The sequence below is a fragment of the Dermacentor albipictus genome, chromosome 5 (assembly GCF_038994185.2).
Source record: "Dermacentor albipictus isolate Rhodes 1998 colony chromosome 5, USDA_Dalb.pri_finalv2, whole genome shotgun sequence".
Classification (NCBI taxonomy): domain Eukaryota; kingdom Metazoa; phylum Arthropoda; class Arachnida; order Ixodida; family Ixodidae; genus Dermacentor; species Dermacentor albipictus.
The window spans coordinates 160,039,463-160,048,047 of NC_091825.1; positions in this window are offsets into that span (position 1 = coordinate 160,039,463).

Sequence of the window (8,585 nt, forward strand, 5' to 3'; positions counted from 1 at the left end):
TACGTCTCGGGGATGTGCGTGTTGGCGAATGCGTGATATGCGCAATTCCCGGAAGGAAGTAGGACATCCTATAAGTGAGCAGGAACGGCTTCGCGTCAGATACTTGCTTGTGCTGTACATGGCGTCATATTCGGACCAACGTAGCTCTCGAATTCCTTTTATTTATTTCTTGTTATTTTATTTTCGCCTAACGTATGCATTTTTGTATTACAGCTTCGTTCGTTCGTTCATTCGTTCGTTCGTTCGTTTCTTCCTTTGTTTGTTTGTTTGTTTGTTTTTTTGTTTCGCATGTTTGTTCTCTCATTATCAATTTCCCCCTATAATCCCTGTGCGAACAATATAGTCGTGTTCAACGTAGGTCTACACTTCGCGAGGGCTTCAATAGAACCTACTGCAACACAAGGTTTCACTGAACTTTCAGAGCGCGTCAGGAGATGTTACTGTTGCCCATAGCGTATATTTTTTATCTAAACGGAAAAATAGCCGTTAAATGTTTAAAAGGTAGCAGCAAATGCAAGACCCCTAAAATTGTATTAGCATAGTAAATAACTTTGAGGCCTTAAACAAAAGCACACACGATGATAATAAATTTCTAAACGTGTGACTGCGTGGACTCGTGTATAAATTCACCAACAGGGAAGGTGTGAGCCATTAAAGCAGTTTGCTAGTTTCTGCGTCATGTGACATTAGGTGGGCGACCCTGACCGTTATGTCGTACGCATCAACAGGACCTGGCTGAAGACTCTATAGTTAGAACAAGTTATCGTTTTTGGTACTAAATAAATTAAAGCAAAATATCCCACGAAAGGACGCGTGCACCCGTGGTTTCTCGCGTGCGTGTTACTGTGTCCGCATGTCTTGTTTCGTTTCAACTATACCTCGTGATATACCACTGCACCCTTGTGTACGTTTTGTGCGTGCGTCGATCCTGCGAAGCTGGCGCCCACATGTTGAAAGCGGGGAAGTAATTTACAGCGCGTCCTGCATGTCTCCCACATAAATAAAGAGGGAGCAGACGCTTAGCACCGCCAGATGCAATGCCAAGTCGCACAGACTTCGTTGCAGTGCTTCGGCATCCCGCGTTTTTGGCAACGTACTGTGCGAGTGTTGATGCCAAACACATGAGGTCTTGCAGGGCTTCCTCCGGTGTTGTCATCACTTGAGGAAGCGTTGTGTGAAGAGGGCGCGCTTCGAATGACCTCCTGGTGCTCCTTGCAGCATGTGCGCGCGCACGCGTGCTCATACTATAGCACACGCGAAGCAGTTTCGAGTCAAGTGTCATTGAACCACTGCGCTCAAGGGTTGGTCCTTAGCACATCGCCACGACGTCGCAGCAGTACCTCTGGAAAAATAAAGTATACAGCAGAAGACCAACTTCTTTTCCTGAATCGTTGCATCCCGAATCCCTTTTTCTTCCTCTCCCGACGCAATATCTCATGTTTGGTTACCGACTAATAGTTATAATTTCTGAACATCTTAATGTAGTTCAAGTTTCACTTCATAAGACAGCGAGCTTAAAACAGAAGAAAATGGAGAAGTCGGACCTGACGCGTCAAACAATTAGAGCTTTCGATTGCGCATGACGAAAGGGGGAAGCGCGAATGCAAGGATGGTGATTTCAGAGCAGTAGAAGATTATTCATGCTAAGTGCAGCAGCAGCTAAAATTATCCTTAAGGCTTCGTTTATACAGTTTGCTCTTGTGCAAGAAACTTACAGTAATATTTACTACATAGTGAGAGCATTGCCGATCTGGCCACGGTTTTGAGATAGCGGGCGCTGCGTGACCGATAGGAGTGCCAGCGTTGTCTTTGGCCGCACCGAGCGCACACAAGCAAAACACATGGGCTATGCATGTGACGGGACAATCAAGAGCTCCCTTCTGACAGCCATAGTTCCTCTAAGGGATAAGAATAAAGTAACGGGGGAGTCGCAACAGATTCGTCATTTGCAGCGCAACAAGACGGAGACACAGAAGCTGCGCTCATGTCGTACCTACCAAAGACTTCGAGCCTGAACAGCACAATGCCATATTAACTGAGCCACTTGTCCACGTAATCGCATAGGATGCAATGTGATTGCAATATGCGAGCAAATGTATCTGTAAAGCGCTTGAGACGCGTCAGCATCATCGCCACTGGACGGTGCAAGGGCTATAGAAACGGCCAAAGACGAAGCTTGGCGTATCGGACGCTTGGTGCACGCCCGACGTTGTTTCCCGTCAGCTTGACAACTAACCGGCTCCGTTGTTCAATTGATCAATTGGCAATGTTTTATATATGCGGCGTTAGTTTCGTCCTTTTCGCTGGACCCGCAACGCCCAAAGCGGCAGCCCGCACCTGGCGACAATCGAGCAACACGTACCCCGTTTTCCTTTTATAACAAACGCCGACCTTCCCCAACGCGGCGACAGAAAGGAGAGAGAGTAAATTATCGTGTTCCCAGAGAGACATTATCTCGCACGCCAATCGGCGGCTAATGACAGCGGGAATTCACGGCGCCGCGTGCCTCGAAAGACAGAGAAAGCAGCTCGGCGCATATTCTTCTCGCCATCGGCAGCGTTCAAACAATCGGCCGGGTCAACAGCGGCCCGAGGCAACGCGGGCCGTATCGGTCGATGGTCGTCGGGCAACAACACGAGCCCGTGTCGGCCGGTCGCGTCGCGCAATGGGGCTAGCCGACGGCGGCTGGCGCTTCGACGAATTTCTAAACTCGATAGTTACGCCGGCCACGAATCGATGCACTTTCGCCGAGAATAAAAGGCGAGCGGGAAAAAGGAGCTGAATAACGCGAGGAACGGAGACCCACATTTAAGCGATGTGCGCGATACACGCGTCTTGTAAGGAGATGCTTTCTGCTGATAACGGCGTCTTGTGCTCGTGCATGAACTTCCTTTTTAGGTTCAGGTCCGCCTAGTACATCACTTTAATGGAGTTTTACGTCGTATGTGTTGGGTGCGCCGATGTGGCCGGACGGATTCGCCTCCAAGGACGTTTGCCGAGGCTGCCCCGTTGTCAACGGCGGAGATGCTCGCATCGAAGGATGCAACGCTTCCTTCCTTTGGGTATTTTCCGATAAAACTTTCGAAGTTATGGTACACTGCAATCTTTACGCAACACTTTAATAGTTTCTGGTATTGTGCCACCAGCAACCTGATTCTAAGCCCAGCAATATTACGGTTTCTCGCTTTTTACGCCATGCCCGCGTCTGCTATGTGTGTTTTCTTGGTGCCCAAACTTACATCGTAATTTCCCTCTCCCGATCTATAAGCGAGAGTGCTAACCTTTCCAAAGAAGAAGCTGGTCTAGCTAATCTAATTTCGTCCCTTCGTAGCCATTTAGACGTTCTCATGCGAGACTTTAAGACTTATTAGTCTGAAGTAATGTCCCCACAGTCAGACAGTGGATGCCGCCATCTTAACAATAATCACTTCTTCTTTCCTATGTATGTGCTCAACTTTGTCTTCGACCGCGACAGTGCTGTCCACTGTTGCTTCTGAAATACCTCCATGGACTGCAAAACCCGACAGAAATTACTAATCGCGAATGCTTGAAACTTTGCTGAATAAAGCAAAGGTCTTTTTTTTTGTATTCTGTGAATTTCTATCATTGCGACGTATGAGCGCGTATGTGCGCGCTCATACATGAGCTCACATTGTGAGCTCACAGTACGAGCTCCAACATGGTGCCCATGGTTGAAGGGACACCAAGACTGCACGGTGGTGCCAAAAGAAGAATTGGCTTAATACATGCCAGTAAGTTGAATGGTGTTTAGCCCTCTAATTTTTCGTAAGTCGCCGCCACGCAGTTTAGGGGCCCCTTCCACCACTAGCACAGTGTTGCAGCTCATATTGAACGCGACTATACCTAAAAATATATACAGCATCGTTTTAGCACTTGTAAAAATAAATTGTTTTGGGGCGTACTACAAATGACTCTAAATGAAGACTGTCTTCAATCCGCATACCAATTCGACCACATAGTTCATGAAATATGTGCATGTGGCCCGCAATGCTAAGCTGACTGCTCCTTGGAAACTGCAGTTTAGTCAAACGGTCTTTCATTGGAAGCACATTTGTTATCAAGCAGTTTCAACCGGACCCTTGATGCTTCTCGAGGCCTCTGTGGTTGCTTCCCTTTTGGATGCGAATATGCTAGCATTTGTTTTCTCTCTGTTGTATAGTTATGCGCGTCGGGCTTTCCACGTCCTTGTCAGACCATTAAAGTACGTACATTGTATCTCTACAATAAATACCATGCATGGAAAACAATCATGCGGAAGTTCAGTGTTTGGCGCGAGATGATCCCAACTACACATTGCCACGGAAGAGTTTGAGATCCAGTGGTGGTGGTGGTTGTGGACGAAGTTTGTTTTTCTTTGCGACATAATGAAGCTGTAGATGAAGAGGTCGCCCGACAACGACGACGCAACGGACATGTGGAGGAATGCAACAAAACCAGCTTGTCCGCCCCCGGTTACTTTATCCGATTCGTTAACTATTTTCGGTTCTCATCAAATTGTTCGTCCAGCCTCGCCTCTTGTTAACATTTACCATGCATTAACTCACTGTAGCATGCGTGGCGTCTATGTTTCACATATGCCCAAATATAATTTATTGTGCGCGGCACTAAAGCCAACCGCTTCTGGCAGCGGTCACGGCGTCTAAGGGTGTCAAGATAGGCTCATGGTGACCTCAGTATCGCTGCCGGTGACCAGTAACAGGCGATAATAGCAGCTCGAGCATAAGCACCAAAGGAAAACGCAGGGGGGGAAAGGGCTGGTGACGAACGCGAATTGGACAGAACGAACGCCCGTCCTGTCCAGCTGTTCTCTTTCGCCCGTATTTTTCTTTCCTTCGTAACGGCGCATCAAGTGGCCTAGAAGCCATATCACTGACCATGCTGCAGCCATCTTGACAGCGGGCGCACCGATAAGCAACAGAACGTCGGACCGAGTGCCGTTGGCCTCGCCTGATCGCACTACTGGTGTCGTGCTCAGACGTGGCGACGAGTGATGGGGAAAGTTCACTGACTTAAATTATCTCTAAAGAGTTTTGAAACACGGGCTGACAAGGTGCTCCGGGTTCTATTGACATGTTTGCTTCCTGGACTGTTGGCTCCACAACGCTGGGTTGGGTGCGTTTCGATGAATGGGTCGTCCATACCGATAAGAGACGTGAAAATGTACGATCAATAAAAGAAAAGAACGAGAGAAAACGCAATTCAAAGGCGACCAGAAACGGGAAACAACATATACAAATAAGACGAGTCCGATCACCTTTTGAGTTAATGTCATGCTATATCCCGCCTAATCGCGTGTAAACTTGGCAAACTGTGGAATTGACCAAATAAGAAGGAATAGTCAACCAGGGCAGTCAAAATTGGGTCTGTAGTCCGCTCTTACACAGCCTCTATTTTTGGTTTCGGCAACAGAAATCATTGCACCGTAATTGGAAATCGTCTAACTGAAGCTATTCGATTCCTCCGCTAGATTGATTACCTTAATGCGTAAGCATTCTTCAATATCTGTCCGTCCCCTGGCGCCTTATACCTGCAAAATAAATGCATAATTGGCCAGGTTAACACATGTAATTGTTATAATGGTGTAAAAGTAGATGATTGGTAGCGTTAGAAAAAAATACATCTGACCGAGATACGAAACATGGAGCGTAGTGTGGCAGATAGATGTATGTGTGAGCCACATTACAGTCATGGGAGTGAAGGTTGTTTTGACCTTGGCATCACGCCCGGTACAAGTCAAAAGGGCATTCAGAAGTTTAGCTCCATTACATTAGTTTCCTACAGTCCTACGCACAAGCATTCTTTGGCGAGTACCCCAGCAAAATCAGTCTATCCCGTGACGTCTTATATCTGCAAAATAAATTCATAATTGTTCAAGTTAACATATGTAATCGTTATAATAGTGTAATAGTAGATGATTGGTAGCGTTAGAAAAAAAAACAAGAAATGCTTACGTCGCCTTCGCCGCCTTAAGATCGTAACAGAAAGGGAAAATGAAGAACACACGTAATCTTTATAATGACGTAATAGTAGATGACTCGTAGCGATTATAAGCATGCGTAAGCTAGCTCAATAAGTAAAGAATAGCCAACTCACAGCCGAGCCAAAGAATACTTACGCATTAATAGACAATTCTCAGAATATCTGTAGCATGCTTATTTCCCTTTTTATAATTCAACGTTACATGTTGATTTTGTTTTTATTGCTATTTCTGCTACATCTTATAACTTGTATCTGTAAGCTGCAATATCCAGATTGTTAATTCGCTTGTACAACATTTTAGCGCAAGCAGGCAAGGACAAAATGGAGGCGTGGACCCCACGATACGCCAGCTTGAACGATTTATTTGGTACGACATTGTTGACCAGCAGTGGCGCGGTGGCGCATAGAGCATGAAAGTATTTATCTCGCGATAATAAATTGTTGAACTTCACGCATCGCGGTGTTTACGTCTCCTTTCTGTCCTTGTCTGCTTGCGCTCAAAGGCTGTCCCAAGTTTGCGTACAACACGCCCTACGCACAGCCGTGTTAATTCACGTCATCCTGGTCCGTTTCGTTAAATCATTCGATTCATGACCAATCCTTCACTCTAGGTATACCACGACCGTGACGACGAGTAGGACGAGAACAACAATACCGGCGTTAAAGCTAATTTGGGCAGAGAGAAAGACAGCGAGAAAAAAAACATTATTTTGGCCCCATGTCCGGGGCTAGCGGGTGTTGGGGTGACGGTAAGATTCATAAAGATATGAGAAAAGGAATCGGGGCCTACGAAGGTAACGTGCTCTTGCCAGGTTATCACACCCAGTCAGCAAAAAGTAAAACACAATCCCTGTGCCGCGATGGATCTCACAAAAAAATGCGTCAGTATATGATTTAGTAGTTATGACGCAGCTAATTCGCAGTGCCAAACTCCAACGACAAGCGATAAGCGGAGCTGTATCACTGGTGACTTCTTGCTGGGGCTGACAGAGCGTTCTCTGCCACCGTGCTCCGACAGCAGAGCTTCCCCCAAGGTGCAAAGGAGAAGGAGCAGTGTCCGCCCCAATGTGTGTTCAGGCACCTCAGCCACCTTGGCCAATCGCCACAGGTAGTTGAATGGCCAAATCCAGGTTATGTACTGAAGCGACGGATACACCAAAAGAACTTGTGCTTGGGAAAGTTGTTGCTTAGACTTTCCAAACATATTGTCGCTGGCGCAAAGTAGAAGAACATGAAGCAGGAGAACAGGAAATAGAAGGGGGTCAGAGAAGAAAAAGAAGGAGAAGCTCTCTGCTTTTTCTTGTTCGCCTGCTTCATGTTCTACTTCATGCCAGTGACAATATGTTTAGCGATACACCTGCACGTTTTTACACAAGCAGCCTTCTCTAGTTTTTTTGCTGCGATTTAGAGGTATATTGTAATTTCAACGATTTTAGCTCACTTTTTGTTTATATAAAAATTACAGGGTGGACATAAATTGTAATACATACATACATACATACATACATACATACATACATACATACATACATACATACATACATACATACATACATACATACATACATACATACATACATACATACATACATACATACATACATACATACATACATACATACATACATACATACATACATACATACATACATACATACATACATACATACATACATACATACATACATACATACATACATACATACATACATACATACATACATACATACATACATACATACATACATACATACATACATACATACATACATACATACATACATACATACATACATACATACATACATACATACATACATACATACATACATACATACATACATACATACATACATACATACATACATACATACATACATACATACATACATACATACATACATACATACATACATACATACATACATACATACATACATGCATGCATGCATGCATGCATGCATGCATACAATTTACAGTTACGTCTCCTGTGATATCCACCCGTCCCTGTTCTCCGTCATCACTGTGGAAATCTCCAAAAGAATTTGTACAAATCCAGGATGCCGGGCATCAATCACAGTCCTATTTATCAATTGGTATTTTATGCTGACGACAAAGTAATATTAAAACAAATAATGCATAATTGATGTAGTCTCAGTGGCTTCATTGCACGTGTTTTCGATTATGCTAACGTATTGGACACGCCAGACACAGTGGGACATGAAGTGCAAATCAAGTGTGGAAGGAGAAGCATATCGGAGAAAGGCGCAAACGCAACAGCGATAGCTATCCTTTTTTGTTCGTACCTTCCTTTATTTTAATCTGGGATTTTCGCTGGTGCGCCTTGGTTGGCCTGCTCGCATGCTTCCCCAAATTTCGCAGTTGCAAGCCATTATATCCCTTCTACACGTTAGCAGAAGCAACAGGTATTCAGGGTAAGTACGACAACACGTGAACTGCATCTCAGTCAACGACGTAGGGCACAGCAAGCTTTGATTATCCCGCCACTCGAAAGCCGACGCGCGAAATAGCCGGAAGTCCTTTCTGCTCCTATTTCCGTTGAGCTCATCCCTCTCCCCTCGACC